A 16,836-nucleotide genomic window follows, 5' to 3' on the forward strand; every position below is an offset into this window, starting at 1 on the left:
GTGTAACCATTTTTCAGGTGTAACAATTGGTGGATGCCAGGTGCAGAGAGGGGCTAAAGAGGCTCAGATATATAGAATTAGTCATGTATCGTATGCAGAGGCTGTAGGACAGATTGGTGGAACTACAGTGTGTATTGATGGAGCTTCAATGGCTGCTCATGTACTAAGTGGACCTAATGTCAGGGCCGGTGTTTCTGCTGGACCTGGCATGGTTTCAAAGGTCTATTCAGAAATCTTGTGCTCATGAATGGGCGGTGTCAAAGGACACTTTGATAATAAATAAAGTTGACTTCATAGATTTTATTGGTAAGGTTATCAATACAACTCAGGTTGTGGAAAGCAGAAATGCCAGACTGAAGGTTATTGTGGAGAAGGCAAAAGATATATTGGGGGTAACAGATGTTACTGTTGAAATCGTTTTTGACTTAAATTTGAGTGTTTTAGCATGATGTACATAGAGTTTAAAGGGTATGAGAGTTGGGGAGGGCTTTCTGAGGGTAGACATTAGTAGGTATTTATTCAGATTTCATTTTATTTTCATGGTAGTACATAAATCGGGCAGATAATGACTGATAGTACATTCCAGCAGAGTAGGAGGTGGCATGCACTTAAACAATGATTTTCAGACCGCCATGATATCAGAGAAGAAAAAGAACATGTATATGTTAAATGTGATTATGGCCAGCAAAAATGTCTTGTGAGAAACTTTCATACAGACTTGTGTCAATTGATCACTTATGTCTAAATTGAAGGTTCTCAAACCTCTCCTCATGAACCCCCATCTGTTCCAGAGCTAGCACTCCTAATTTGAAGTTTAAATTAACACAATATGGCTAACCAGAAACAATAAACGGGAATTTGCAGGTGCCTTGGTGGAAGAGTGGGGTGACATCTCACGGCAAGAACTGGCAAATCTGGTGCAGTCCATGAGGAGGAGATACACTGCAGTGCTTAATGCAGCTAGATACTGACTTTCACTTTTGATTTTGACCCCACTTTTTTCAGGGACACATTATTCATATGATTAACTTGTTAAGTTCTCAGTTGTTGAATCTGTTATGTTCATACAAATATTTACACATTTTAAGTTTTCTGAAAATAAACGCAGTTGACAGTGAGAGGACGCTTCTTTTTTTGCTGAGTTTATATATACAGTGCATTCGTATTCAGACCTCTTGACTTTTTCCATATTTTGTTACGTTACAGCCTTATTCTAAAATAATTAAATGTTTTTTTACCCTCATCAGTCTAGACACAAAATCAAATCAAATCAAATGTATATATATAGCCCTTCGTACATCAGCTGATATCTCAAAGTGCTGTACAGAAACCCAGCCTAAAACCCCAAACAGCAAGCAATGCAGGTGTAGAAGCACGGTGGCTAGGAAAAACTCCCTAGAAAGGCCGAAACCTAGAGAGGAACCAGGCTATGTGGGGTGGCCAGTCCTCTTCTGGCTGTGCCGGGTGGAGATTATAACAGAACATGGCCAAGATGTTCAAATGTTCATAAATGACCAGCATGGTCCAGTATTAATAAGGCAGAACAGTTGAAACTGGAGCAGCAGCACAGCCAGGTGGACTGGGGACAGCAAGGAGTCATCATGTCAGGTAGTTCTGACGCATGGTCCTAGGGCTCAGGTCCTCAGAGAGAGAAAGAAAGAGAGAAAGAGAGAATTCGAGAGAGCACACTTAAATTCACACAGGACACCGAATAGGACAGGAGAAGTACTCCAGATATAACAATCTGACCCTAACCCCCCGACACATAAACTACTGCAGCATAAATACTGAAGGCTGAGACAGGAGGGGTCAGGAGACACTGTGGCCCCATCCGAGGACAGGGCCAAACAGGAAGGATATAACCCCACCCACTTTGCCAAAGCACAGCCCCCACACCACTAGAGGGATATCTTCAACCACCAACTTACCATCCTGAGACAAGGCTGAGTATAGCCCACAAAGATCTCCGCCACGGCACAACCCAAGGGGGGGCGCCAACCCAGACAGGATGATCACATCAGTGACTCAACCCACTCAGGTGACGCACCCCTCCCAGGGACGGTATGAGAAAGCCCCAGTAAGCCAGTGACTCAGCCCCTGTAATAGGGTTAGAGGCAGAGAATCCCAGTGGAAAGAGGGGAACTGGCCAGGCAGAGACAGCAAGGGCGGTTCGTTGCTCCAGAGCCTTTCCGTTCACCTTCCCACTCCTGGGCCAGACTACACTCAATCATATGACCCACTGAAGAGATGAGTCTTCAGTAAAGACTTAAAGGTTGAGACCGAGTTTGCGTCTCTGACATGGGTAGGCAGACCGTTCCATAAAAATGGAGCTCTATAAGAGAAAGCCCTGCCTCCAGCTGTTTGCTTAGAAATTCTACGGACAATTAGGAGGCCTACGTCTTGTGACCGTAGCGTACGTGTAGGTATGTACGGCAGGACCAAATCAGAGAGATAGGTAGGAGCAAGCCCATGCAATGCTTTGTAGGTTAGCAGTAAAACTTTGAAATCAGCCCTTGCTTTGAAAGGAAGCCAGTGTAGGGAGGCTAGCACTGGAGTAATGTGATCAAATTATGTGGTTCTAGTCAGGATTCTAGCAGCCGTATTTAGCACTAACTGAAGTTCATTTAGTGCTTTATCTGGGTAGCCGGAAAGTAGAGCATTGCAGTAGTCTAACCTAGAAGTGACAAAAGCATGGATAAATTTTTCTGCCTCATTTTTGGACAGAAAGTTTCTGATTTCTGCAATGTTACGTAGATGGAAAAAAGCTGTCCTTGTAATGGTCTTGATATGTTCTTCAAAAGAGAGATCAGGGTCCAGAGTAACGCCGAGGTCCTTCACAGTTTTATTTGGGACGACTGTACAACCATTAAGATTAATTGTCAGATTCAACAGAAGATCTCTTTGTTTCTTGGGACCTAGAACAAGCATCTCTGTTTTGTCAGAGTTTAAAAGTAGAAAGCCAACACAATGCCCCATAATGACAAAGCAATAAAAAAATAAAAATCTGCACATTTATAACAAATAAAATACAGAAATACCTTATTTACATAAGTATTCAGGCTCTTTGCCATGAGACTCTAAATTGAGCTCAGCTGAAACCTGTCGATCATCCTTGAGCTGTTTCTACAACTTAATTGGAGTCCACCTGTGGTAAATTCAGTTGATTAGACTTGATTTGGAAAGGCACACTTGTCTATATTACGTCCCAACAGTTGACAGTGCATGTCAGAGCAAAAATCAAGCCATGAAGTTTAAAGAATTGTCAGTGCAGCTCCAAGACAGGATCGCGTGGAGGAGCTGTACGTATGACAGAAAGAAATGTCACCTGAAAAAAAAACTGAAATGAAAAATGAAAGGTACCCTAACAAAACAGCATGCAAAGCAACTGAAAGCTGTGCAGGAGTCCCAAATGACACCCTATTCCCTATATAGTGCACTCCTTTTGACAAGGAATTAGGGTTGTGGTCAAAAGTAGTTCACTATAAAGGGTAGAGAATGCATTTTGGGTTCACTGCTGTCTCTATGGTACAAACAAAAGCAATCGGTTGTGGACAGACGTATATATAGCCCTAAGGGATTGACTGTCTGACTGGCTGCCATTGTGACCGCCTGGCATATTTAGTTTGATCAACACTGTCCTCTGGTGAAACAATCTCTGCAGATTAAGATTACTAGACTTCCAGTACCCTCAAGAAGACTTCATAATGAGATGTATACTGACTGCATGGTTGAATGTTTGAAGCTTGAGTTATTGTTGTGAAGAATATGGCCACAGTATTGATGGTGGAATGTGTAAATTGTATAGTCAGTGAAAAGCCAACACTTGAACTTGTTTCTAGAAACTGATTATGTGCAGTGATTTTCTTCTTCTCTACCACAGGTGACTGCGGCACAAAATAAATTGCTTTTCTAAGGGTGCAGTCAGTGTATTGAGAGGGTGTGTATGCTGAGGGGTTGGTGTGAAACAACAACAATGATCGATAGGGGATAGGGTGCCATTTGGGATGCAGACACAGTGTGTGTGATTGCTTTGCATTGTGTATTGGTGGAATGCCTTTCCACAGATTGGTCTTCTCAAGATGGTAATGGCAAATTTGAGCCAGAGACACATTGATCTAGCTGGAGAAAATTGAAATAGTATTGTAATGCTGTATGTCTTAAAGTGATATAAGTTGTCAACTGATGGTTATAAGACTCAGATAAGTACAAGCTTTCGCCAACATTCAGCCAGTAGGCAAAAAATGCCCTCCCCCTTGCTATTTTCCGATTTCCCTACGCCCAAAGCTATAAATTCCTACTGCCAGCAGGTGAACGGAGTTTGACATTCAAGACATGGTATGCATCTCTGGTGGGTAGCCCCCATTCATAGGACCGCTATAAGCCTTTGGCAGGCCGCTTTTGCACCTCTGGCGTGTAGTCTCCACACAGAAGACAGCTATAAGCGCTAGGCAAGCCATCTAGCCATGAGTTAATTTGAAAGACAATGGCATGGAATTTCTCTAATCTTAAATTCGCCCTGACATCTTCAAGCTAAACACAGCCAGCCAGAGGCCGCAAACTGTTGTTTCTATAAATCATTTGTTGTGATATTAATTTGATTTGAATTATTTGCCCATTTAAAACCACACATGGGTATAATACATTTAAATCATTGAGGATGACACAAAAAGTCATACACCTAACAATTTAGAGTTAAAGTAGATAAATGATATATTGATTATGCCCCAAAATAGCCTACATTTTTGCCATTGACTTAATATATTTTTGAGGCAATACAAAAGATTCCTTTCTAGTAATTAACTTTTGTCACCATTGTCTTGTGAGACGCCTGAAAGTACATGACGTTACTGGCTTCATCAATAACCTCATTGGCGATGTCGTTCCCACTGTGACCATACGTAATATCCCAACCAGAAGCCATGGATTACAGGCAACATCCGCACCAAGTTAAAGGCTAGAGCTGCCCCTTTCAAGGAGCGGTCCACCAATCAAGTCACTCATAAGAAATCCCGCTATGCCCTCAAAACAATGCATCTAACAGGACTAAGATTGAACCCTACTACACCGGCTCTGACACTCGTCCGATGTGGCAAGGCTTGCTTGCAAACTATTACAGACTACAAAGGGACTTGAGCCTACCAGATGGGCTAAATGCCTTTTACCCTCACTTTGAGGCAATCAACACTGAAGCATGCATGAGAGCACCAGCTGTTCCAGATGACTGTGTGATCACACTCTCCATTGCCGATGTGAGCAAGACCTTTAAACAGGTCAACATTCCCAAGGCCGCAGGGCCAGACAGATTACCAGGATGTGTACTCAGAGCATTCGCAGATGAACTGGCTACATTTTTTTATTTTTTTTATTTTATTCTACCAGGTAAGTCAGTTAAGAACAAATTCTTATTTTCAATGACGGCCTATGAACTGCCTTGTTCAGGGACAGAACGACAGGTTCGTACCATGTCAGCTCGGGGATTCGATCTTGCAACCTACCAGTTACTAGTCCAAAACTCTAACCAATAGGCTACCTGCCGCCCCAACCTTAGATTTTTCGTCAACAGTGGATCCAGGTGACCAGGACTAGCCCTCGTTATCTGATAGATTTTGCACACACAATCATTTACAGTACTTTTCCACTAACCTTTTTCATTTGGCACCCAATGTATCTTAAATAATACAAATGAATAAATACATTTAAAAAACATGTTTTGACAAGGAGTAGGCTGGCTTGACACTGAAAAAAGTGACTCCGACTGACAGCTGTCGTATCGTCAGTAGGGAGAAGGGGGTGAGGAAAATGGCACCGGAACGGCAGGCCCGCGGCTGCTGCTTGACAAAGCATCTTTTCGCGGGCCCACCGTGAATGAGATTGATGTGCAGAAAAACCTGTTGCTAGATCATTCTGGAGGGATGCCAGACTCCTGAGTGCTCATTGCTAACTTGGTAATACCTTCTGGTTGTTTGATTCTGATTTCCATTAATCAACTGAAGAAGAATTGTGAACTTAAAACAGCATGCCATTCCTTTTTCTTAATTTTACGAACATTGTTTTTTGTACTCCAAACCTATTTCATGTTTTTTTTTCATTCCAGAAATAATTGCTGGATCTGTTTATGTTTTCAATTAAATACTCTAGCTGACATTCAATCCAACTGCTAACGATACCGCCGCCCTTTCTTTTCCAAGCATTGCAGGTCATAACAATAAGACTCAAGCTCTATTTGCGCTGTTAATCTCCCACAATTGAGGAAGGAATACAGTATGTGAGTGTTAGAGAGAGTTTAAAAATAATTACTGGAGACAGAAAAAAAACTTTCCTCTGCCTTGGAAAAAACAAACACAGAGCAGATTCCACAATGGAGCAATTATGTTGAATGTTAAAATAAAAAAATAAAAATTATTTCTGATTTTGAGGGATGATTTTCAGGGCCTTGTATGCATGCAGGCAGTTTCTAGTTACTCTTTTAGTCTACCCCAAATGTGTAATCCATTAAATGTATCCCTATTTCATTTTCTCAAATTAAAAACTGCCTGCATTGTTTCTATGTTTCTCAAGATCCAAAGTCTGTGTGCTTTTCTTAGACTCTTTCTCAGAACAGTAAATAACACCATTTTTTCCCCATACATTGGCACCCTATTCCCTATATAGTGCACTACTTTTGACGAGGGACAATAGGGTAACTGAACACACTTGCTCACTTACTCGCTCACTCGCTCACACCCTGTCAGTCCCCGTCGGGTATAGAGAGAGAGCAGACTGACTAATTCCTCTGTACTGTGTTACGGTGGCAGTGCCCTTCTGGAGCTAAAATGACAGACCGGCTCTCTTGGGGAGACTGGCTCTCTTGAGGATGTAGTGGCTGCCACATTGAGCACAATCCCCACCGCCCCCCATAACCCCTCACTCTTCCAGAGGCCTAGCTCAAGCCACTCCAAGCTCCAGCCTGGGTAATCATTGCTTTCTCCTACATCCTATTGGAGCAGAGTAGAGGTGTTGGGGACTTCTCCAGATGAGAGAGAGAGGTTTTGATCTCCAACCAGGGTCCTGGGTGACAATGCGTTTCCCCACATAGGGCAGCTGAGGCCCTCTCCCGGGGCTTAGCATCACAACACACGCCATGGGGGACAGAACTCACATTAGAGCTGCATCACACCCAACACCATTTTTATCCCTTCCTTCACGGCTTGTCCACTGAGAATCGCAACACCCCTCACCTTAGCTTTGTGTCATATCTGCTGAAAATCACTTGCGAGCAGGGAGAGGGTGTCTTCCCTGAGAGACTCAGAGAGAGGAGGGGGAAAACAACCCCAATCAGTCAGTCCACATGGCTTTCACTGGGGATTTTTTTTATCAGAAACAACATTCATGAAGTCAAACAATCAATTCCCTTACTAACCCAAGAAAAGCTGTGGCTGTTCTTAATGGAAAGTACTGTGGGGCCACGGGTCTCCCCTGGAACTCAGAAATGTTGTGCGCACCCACACACAAGACCCCAGTCTCCCTCCCTGGAATGCAGCACGGCTCTCTGGTAGACCAAGCTTTCTGTAGCGAATCGCTCCTCTGTGTCAGAGGCCACACCAAAGCAACAACATCTGCTGAGAGAGGCCTGTCAAACAAGGCATGGAAAAAATAGTCTGCATGCATCCCAAATGGCACCCTATCGATAGGGTATACTTTTGACGCTCTGGTCAAAAGTACACACACACAAATGTGGTTCTTAAATGTGTATTTCACAGCTCTTAAGGTTCCTTAGAGAACTCTTGCCCGATAAAGAAGCTTTGAGTTAAGTGTGGAGTTCTTGAAGTGGCCTCTACGGTAAGCCTGCAGATGTGTCCCTTTCATAGCACACAGCAAATTGGCCAGTTTTAACAAGAGTATATTTATCAGTGTATAACTTCTAGTGTTGATTCAATAATTATATTAACACTGTAAAGAGTTAAATTAACACTCAGTGGTGTAAAATAACCCCAGTGTTGGTGTTAATAACCAGAGTTTAAACCCAAAACATGCTCATCATATTTTCCAGCATACTCTACTGCAGGTTGATTTTTTGAATTATTTGTTTCAATATCTATGTTATTGTATGTACATTGATTGATTAAGTTGGGGATAGGGGGCAGTATTTTCACTTTGGATGAATTGCGTGCCCATAGTGAACTGCATCCTACTCTGTCCTAGATTGCTCATATATATATATTATTAATACTATTGAATAGAAAACACTCTGAAGTTTCTAAAACTGTTTGAATTATGTCTGTGAGTATAACAGAACTCATAGGGCAGACAATCTTCCAAACAGGAAGTGAAATTCTGAATGTGGGTCAAATTTGACGTCATCGCCCCTTCCCTTCCAAATAAGATATGGATATGTTAGCACTTCCTACGCATTCCACTAGATGTCTTCCTTCAGTAGAACATAGAATGGAGCCTCTGGTGTGAACTTTGACCGAATGGGAGGGGAAATAGTCACGGTCTTGGCAGAATGCAATTTCCCTGTGGCGCATTTGTCTGTTGATGTCACCGTCGTTCCATTTGGCTGCTGATGAAAATGATCCGGTTGGAACGTTATTGGATATATATGAAAATAACATCCTGAAGATTGATTATCTACTTAGTTTGACCAGTTTATTCGACCTGGAATATATCTTTTTGAAGTTTTCGTCCGAGTTCTCCTGGACCAGCGTCAGCTTTTGGGCACGTGAGCTGAAAGTGCTAGCAAATGCAGCTAATTGGACACTAGTATTGGACATTATGGAACAAATGGAACAAACTTGCACTGCATTCTGATGAAAGATCATCAAAGGTAAGGGAAATTTATGATGTATTTTCGTATTTCTGTTGACTCCAACATGGCGGAGAAATATATTTACATCTGAGCGCTGTCTCAGATTATTGCATGGTAGGCTTTTTTCGTAACGTTTAAAAAGAATCTGACACAGCGGTTGCATTAAGAACCAGTGTATCTTTAATTATATGTAGAACATGTTGCCCGAGATGGCATAGCAGTTCAGACGTCTTTTGTCCTCGTCTTGTCGTGTCGTGTATATATATATATTTACAACTTTTTTCACATACATTTTATTTTTATTTTCCATCAACTCATCTTCAATACACTCTCCTGCAACCTGCCTCACCAATTGATATGTATAAATACGTATTATTTACCTCAAATCTGCAATCCTCCAAGAAGCTAGCCAGAAGCTAGCCAGAAACTCCAAGAAGCTAGCCAGAAGCTAGCCAGGAGCTAATCAGAAGCTAGTTAGCTTCTTTACTGGCAACTCGTTAGTATTCAGCTAACCACGGTTTGTGGTCATCAGCTATCCTTTAACTCGAAAATCTATCGCCAGTTTTTACGGGCGCAGCGTGCTCGAACGGAACATACCGGACCGATTTTTCTCTCCATGTCCCTGGATTTCAACTGCTCTCTGGACATTCACTCCCGGATCTCACAGCTAGCTGGCTGCTATCCGTGTGTCTATTCGCTTTCGTCGATTCCGGAGCAAACATCAATTACTCCGGAGCTAGCCAGCTCCGTCAATCACTCCTGAGCTCCGTCAATCACTCCTGGGCTGCAGTCACCTATCCGGACCCGTTTTACTGCCTACGCGGAGCCCCACCGGGCCTTCACAACTGGACTGCCGACGTTATCTACCCGAAGGAGATCCGGCTGGCTCCTCCGTCGCGACGTTACCTGAATTCCCATCTGCGGCCTGCTAACCGTTAGCTGTCTTACCGGCTGCTCTCAGAATAGACAATCGGACAATTTATTTATTTTTATTATTATTATGTTTCTTCTTGGGCCTCTATAACTATATCTATTGTTTTTATTTTTTTGTTGTTGTGTGATTTGGACTAATCCCCTCTACAACACGGAACTCCACTAATCTACTGACGGAACGCAAGAGGTGGCTAACAACAGACCTCCATCCTATGCTAGCTTGCTACCGATGTCCTGGCTAGCTGTCTAAATCGCCGTGACCCCAAACCAACCTCTCCACTCCCTGGACCCTTTTGATCACTCGACTAAGGATGCCTCTCCTTAATGTCAATATGTCTTGTCCATTGCTGTTCTGGTTAGTGTTTATTGGCTTATTTCACTGTAGAGCCTCTAGTCCTGCTCACTATACCTTATCCAACTTATTAGTTCCACCACCCACACATGCAATGACATCTCCTGGTTTCAATGATGTTTCTAGAGACAATATATCTCTCTTCATCACTCAATACCTAGGTTTACCTCCACTGTATTCACATCCTACCATACCTTTGTCTGTACATTATACCTTGATGCTATTTTATCGCCCCAGAAACCTCCTTTTACTCTCTGTTCCAGACGTTCTAGACGACCAATTCTTATTGCTTTTAGCCGTACCCTTATTCTTCTCCTCCTATGTTCCTCTGGCGATGTAGAGGTGAATCCAGGCCCTGCAGTGCCTAGCTCCACTCCTATTCCCCAGGCGCTCTCTTTTGATGACTTCTGTAACCGTAATAGCCTTGGTTTCATGCATGTTAACATTAGAAGCCTCCTCCCTAAGTTTGTTCTTTTCACTGCTTTAGCACACTCTGCCAACCCGGATGTTCTAGCTGTGTCTGAATCCTGGCTTAGGAAGACCACCAAAAATTCAGAAATTTTAATTCCAAACTACAACATTTTCAGACAAGATAGAACTGCCAAAGGGGGCGGTGTTGCAATCTACTGCAAAGATAGCCTGCAGAGTTCTGTCCTACTATCCAGGTCTGTACCCAAACAATTTGAACTTCTACTTTTAAAAATCCACCTCTCTAAAAACAAGTCTCTCACCGTTGCCGCCTGCTATAGACCACCCTCTGCCCCCAGCTGTGCTCTGGACACCATATGTGAACTGATTGCCCCCATCTATCTTCAGAGCTCGTGCTGCTAGGCGACCTAAACTGGAACATGCTTAACACCCCAGCCATCCTACAATCTAAACTTGATGCCCTCAATCTCACACAAATTATCAATGAACCTACCAGGTACCCCCCCAAAGCCTTAAACACGGGCACCCTCATAGATATCATCCTAACCAACTTCCCCTCTAAATACACCTCTGCTGTCTTCAACCAAGATCTCAGCGATCACTGCCTCATTGCCTGCATCCGTAATGGGTCAGCGGTCAAACGACCTCCACTCATCACTGTAAAACGCTCCCTGAAACACTTCAGCGAGCAGGCCTTTCTAATCGACCTGGCCGGGGTGTCCTGGAAGGATATTGATCTCATCCCGTGCTTTTACACCTGCATTGTTTGCTGTTTGGGGTTTTAGGCTGGGTTTCTGTACAGCACTTTGAGATATCAGCTGATGTACGAAGGGCTATATAAATAAATTTGATTTGATTTGATTTGATCCCGTCAGTAGAGGATGCCTGGATATTTTTTAAAAATGCCTTCCTAACAATCTTAAATAAACATGCCCCATTCAAGAAAATTAGAACCAGGAACAGATATAGCCCTTGGTTCTCCCCAGACCTGACTGCCCTTAACCAACACAAAAACATCCTATGGCGTTCTGCATTAGCATCGAACAGCCCCCGTGATATGCAGCTGTTCAGGGAAGCTAGAAACCGTTATACACAGGCAGTTAGAAAAGCCAAGGCTAGCTTTTTCAAGCAGAAATTTGCTTCCTGCAACACTAACTCAAAAAAGTTCTGGGACACTGTAAAGTCCATGGAGAATAAGAACACCTCCTCCCAGCTGCCCACTGCACTGAAGATAGGAAACACTGTCACCACTGATAAATCCACCATAATTGAGAATTTCAATAAGCATTTTTCTACGGCTGGCCATGCTTTCCACCTGGCAACTCCTACCCCGGTCAACAGCACTCCACCCCCAACAGCAACTCGCCCAAGCCTTCCCCATTTCTCCTTCTCCCAAATCCATTCAGCTGAAGTTCTGAAAGAGCTGAAAAATCTGGACCCCTACAAATCAGCCGGGCTAGACAATCTGGACCCTTTCTTTCTAAAATTATCTGCCGAAATTGTTGCCACCCCTATTACTAGCCTGTTCAACCTCTCTTTCGTGTCATCTGAGATTCCCAAAGATTGGAAAGCAGCTGCGGTCATCCCCCTCTTCAAAGGGGGACACTCTTGACCCAAACTGTTACAGACCTATATCTATCCTACCATGCCTTTCTAAGGTCTTGAAAGCCAAGTCAACAAACAGATTACCGACCATTTCGAATCTCACCATACCTTCTCTGCTATGCAATCTGGTTTCAGAGCTGGTCATGGGTGCACCTCAGCCACGCTCAAGGTCCTAAACGATATCTTAACCGCCATCGATAAGAAACATTACTGTGCAGCCGTATTCATTGATCTGGCCAAGGCTTTCGACTCTGTCAACCACCACATCCTCATCGGCAGACTCGACAGCCTTGGTTTCTCAAATGATTGCCTCGCCTGGTTCACCAACTACTTCTCTGATAGAGTTCAGTGTGTCAAATCGGAGGGTCTGCTGTCCGGACCTCTGGCAGTCTCTATGGGGGTGCCACAGGGTTCAATTCTTGGACCGACTCTCTTCTCTGTATACATCAATGAGGTCGCTCTTGCTGAGTCTCTGATCCACCTCTACGCAGACGACACCATTCTGTATACTTCCGGCCCTTCTTTGGACACTGTGTTAACAACCCTCCAGGCAAGCTTCAATGCCATACAACTCTCCTTCCGTGGCCTCCAATTGCTCTTAAATACAAGTAAAACTAAATGCATGCTCTTCAACCGATCGCTACCTGCACCTACCCGCCTGTCCAACATCACTACTCTGGACGGCTCTGACTTAGAATACGTGGACAACTACAAATACTTAGGTGTCTGGTTAGACTGTAAACTCTCCTTCCAGACCCATATCAAACATCTCCAATCCAAAGTTAAATCTAGAATTGGCTTCCTATTTCGCAACAAAGCATCCTTCACTCATGCTGCCAAACATACCCTTGTAAAATTGACCATCCTACCAATCCTCGACTTTGGCGATGTCATTTACAAAATAGCCTCCAATACCCTACTCAACAAATTGGATGCAGTCTATCACAGTGCAATCCGTTTTGTCACCAAAGCCCCATATACTACCCACCATTGCGACCTGTACGCTCTCGTTGGCTGGCCCTCGCTTCATACTCGTCGCCAAACCCACTGGCTCCATGTCATCTACAAGACCCTGCTAGGTAAAGTCCCCCTTATCTCAGCTCGCTGGTCACCATAGCATCTCCCACCTGTAGCACACGCTCCAGCAGGTATATCTCTAGTCACCCCCAAAACCAATTCTTTCTTTGGCCGCCTCTCCTTCCAGTTCTCTGCTGCCAATGACTGGAACGAACTACAAAAATCTCTTAAATTGGAAACACTTATCTCCCTCACTAGCTTTAAGCACCAACTGTCAGAGCATCTTACAGATTACTGCACCTGTACATAGCCCACCTATAATTTAGCCCAAACAACTACCTCTTTCCCAACTGTATTTAATTGATTTATTTATTTTGCTCCTTTGCACCCCATTATTTTTATTTCTACTTTGCACATTCTTCCATTGCAAAACTACCATTCCAGTGTTTTACTTGCTATATTGTATTTACTTTGCCACCATGGCCTTTTTTGCCTTTACCTCCCTTCTCACCTAATTTGCTCACATTGTATATAGACTTTTTTTTTTTTTTTTACTGTATTATTGACTGTATGTTTGTTTTACTCCATGTGTAACTCTGTGTCGTTGTATGTGTCGAACTGCTTTGCTTTATCTTGGCCAGGTCGCAATTGTAAATGAGAACTTGTTCTCAACTTGCTTACCTGGTTAAATAAAGGTGAAATAAAATAAAAAAAATAAAATAAAAAAAATGTATCTTTAGTCAAAGTTTATGATGAGTATTTCTGTTATCTGGCATAGCTTTCTATAATTCCTCCGGATATTTTGGAGGCATTTCTGAACATGGCGTCAATGTAAACTGAGATTTGTGGATATAAATATGCACATTATCGAACAAAACATAAATGTATTGTGTAACATGTCATATGAGTGTCATCTGATGAAGATTTTCAAAAGGTTAGTGATTCATTTTATCTCTAATCCTGCTTTTGTGACTATCTTTGGCTGGGAAAGATGGCTGTGTTTTAAAAAAAATTGGTGGTGGTCTAACATAAATATATGTTGTGTTTTCGCTGTAAAACATTTACAAAATCAGACATGATGGTTAGATGAACAAGATGTTCATCTTTCATTTGCTGTATTGGACTTGTTAATGTGTGAAAGTTAAATATTTCTAAATAATATTTTTGAATTCCCTGCACCACCTTTTCAGCTGAATGGTGGGGAGAGTTCTCCTACATTTACATTTACATTTAAGTCATTTAGCAGACGCTCTTATCCAGAGCGACTTACAAATTGGTGCTTTCACCTTATGACATCCAGTGGAACAGCCACTTTACAATAGTGCATCTAGGTCTTTTAAGGGGGGGGGGGGAGAAGGATTACTTTATCCTATCCTAGGTATTCCTTAAAGAGGTGGGGTTTCAGGTGTCTCCGGAAGGTGGTGATTGACTCCGCTGTCCTGGCGTCGTGAGGGAGTTTGTTCCACCATTGGGGGGCCAGAGCAGCGAACAGTTTTGACTGGGCTGAGCGGGAACTGTACTTCCTCAGTGGTAGGGAGGCGAGCAGGCCAGAGGTGGATGAACGCAGTGCCCTTGTTTGGGTGTAGGGCCTGATCAGAGCCTGGAGGTACTGAGGTGCCGTTCCCCTCACAGCTACGTAGGCAAGCACCATGGTCTTGTAGCGGATGCGAGCTTCAACTGGAAGCCAGTGGAGAGAGCGGAGGAGCGGGGTGACGTGAGAGAACTTGGGAAGGTTGAACACCAGACGGGCTGCGGCGTTCTGGATGAGTTGTAGGGGTTTAATGGCACAGGCAGGGAGCCCAGCCAACAGCGAGTTGCAGTAATCCAGACGGGAGATGACAAGTGCCTGGATTAGGACCTGCGCCGCTTCCTGTGTGAGGCAGGGTCGTACTCTGCGGATGTTGTAGAGCATGAACCTACAGGAACGGGCCACCGCCTTGATGTTATTTGAGAACGACAGGGTGTTGTCCAGGATCACGCCAAGGTTCTTAGCGCTCTGGGACGAGGACACAATGGAGTTGTCAACCGTGATGGCGAGATCATGGAACGGGCAGTCCTTCCCCGGGAGGAAGAGCAGCTCCGTCTTGCCGAGGTTCAGCTTGAGGTGATGATCCGTCATCCACACTGATATGTCTGCCAGACATGCAGAGATGCGATTCGCCACCTGGTCGTCAGAAGGGGGAAAGGAGAAAATTAATTGTGTGTCGTCTGCATAGCAATGATAGGAGAGACCATGTGAGGTAGGACGCAATCCAAGAAATATGCAAATAAGACTTAAAACCCTACAGCAGGGCTATTCAATTTCTGTCCTAGAGGGCTGAATTTTTGTTTGGTTCTTCAAAGAACCATCCCATGCATGTTTCTTCAGAAAAGCTACAATTGTTTCCCTATGGCATCACTCTTAAGATCTTTATTTGGTTCCAACCTCCACCTTTAGTTTTAAGAGCGTAGTGCACTATATTGGGAATAGGACACCATTTAAGAGGCATGCTGAATCACTATAAGGACTGGAGCTGGGAAGGAAGATAATTATCCCTCCATTCAGTAGAAATAGATTAATAATACATGGTTATATTTTTAAGAATATTGAAGTAATGGGATTTTCTTTGAAGCGAATTTGAGGACAACTTGTGTATGTTTCTAGTGTTAAAGTTATAAAAATGTGTCCATTTCACATAGCTATCCATCATTGTATTATTGTAACCTGTTATTTCATATAACTTACTGTAAACTAGTGTCATTGAAATAAAAGAAAATGGGTAGGTATTGAAGTTGGTCGCTATCCACAGTATTTCCTAAATAATAATACACTCAAGAGATACATTTCATGGGAGTGATTGACAGTAACAGTGATAAACACCCAAAATGCACCTATTAGTGCTGTGTGTAGAGATGGACTGGAACCCTATTCCCTACATAGCGTACTACTTTTGATTAAAAGTAGTGCACCATGTAGGGAATCGTGTGCCATTTGGGAAATACAGAGTTCGAAAGTTTAGAGTGTCACATTAGCCTTGACTCCTTGCCAGGACTGAATTTATACACACACACACACACACACACACACACTCTCTCTCTCTCTCCCACACACACTCACTGCACTGAGACAGAGTCCCCAAGGTGCTATATACACACAGAAGCTACTCCCAGGAGATTATCTGCTCACATGCAAAAGACAGACAAACAGACAGAAGGACAGATAGATACACACAATTCCCACAGAAGCATAACCTCAGTTTCAAACTATGAGTCTGTCACTGCAGTGTACAATTCCACTCATACATGACCTTAAGTTCTCTCAGACAATGTTCTTTCCTGGTACCTCTGATAAAAAAAAAAATTCAGAGCAGTTAACATTTCAGCATGATAACTTCCCAGCTACCACAAAAAGTTCTGAGAACCATATGTTTCTTCGAGCTTGGTGAGAGCATGGTTGTCCTGTGTTTTGTTTTCATACAACCTTCCCGCAGCTTTCTTGGAATGGTGCTGGATAGTTGCTTGGCTTTGGAACATTCTCAGCACATGTAAGGGACTTCACAAAAAAAACATTATTTTCTTGGTATTTCATTATTTTTACGGAACATGTCCTAAACCTTTAAACATTGTTATATTTCTTTTACGTTTTGGTAATGTCTTAGGAACGTTCTCCAACTGGCTTGACGTTAGGAATGTTCTCAAATAGTTCAGAGAATGTTAATAAACAACGTTCTTC

Source organism: Oncorhynchus nerka, linkage group LG22, assembly GCF_034236695.1.
Source record: "Oncorhynchus nerka isolate Pitt River linkage group LG22, Oner_Uvic_2.0, whole genome shotgun sequence".
Classification (NCBI taxonomy): Eukaryota; Metazoa; Chordata; class Actinopteri; order Salmoniformes; family Salmonidae; genus Oncorhynchus; species Oncorhynchus nerka.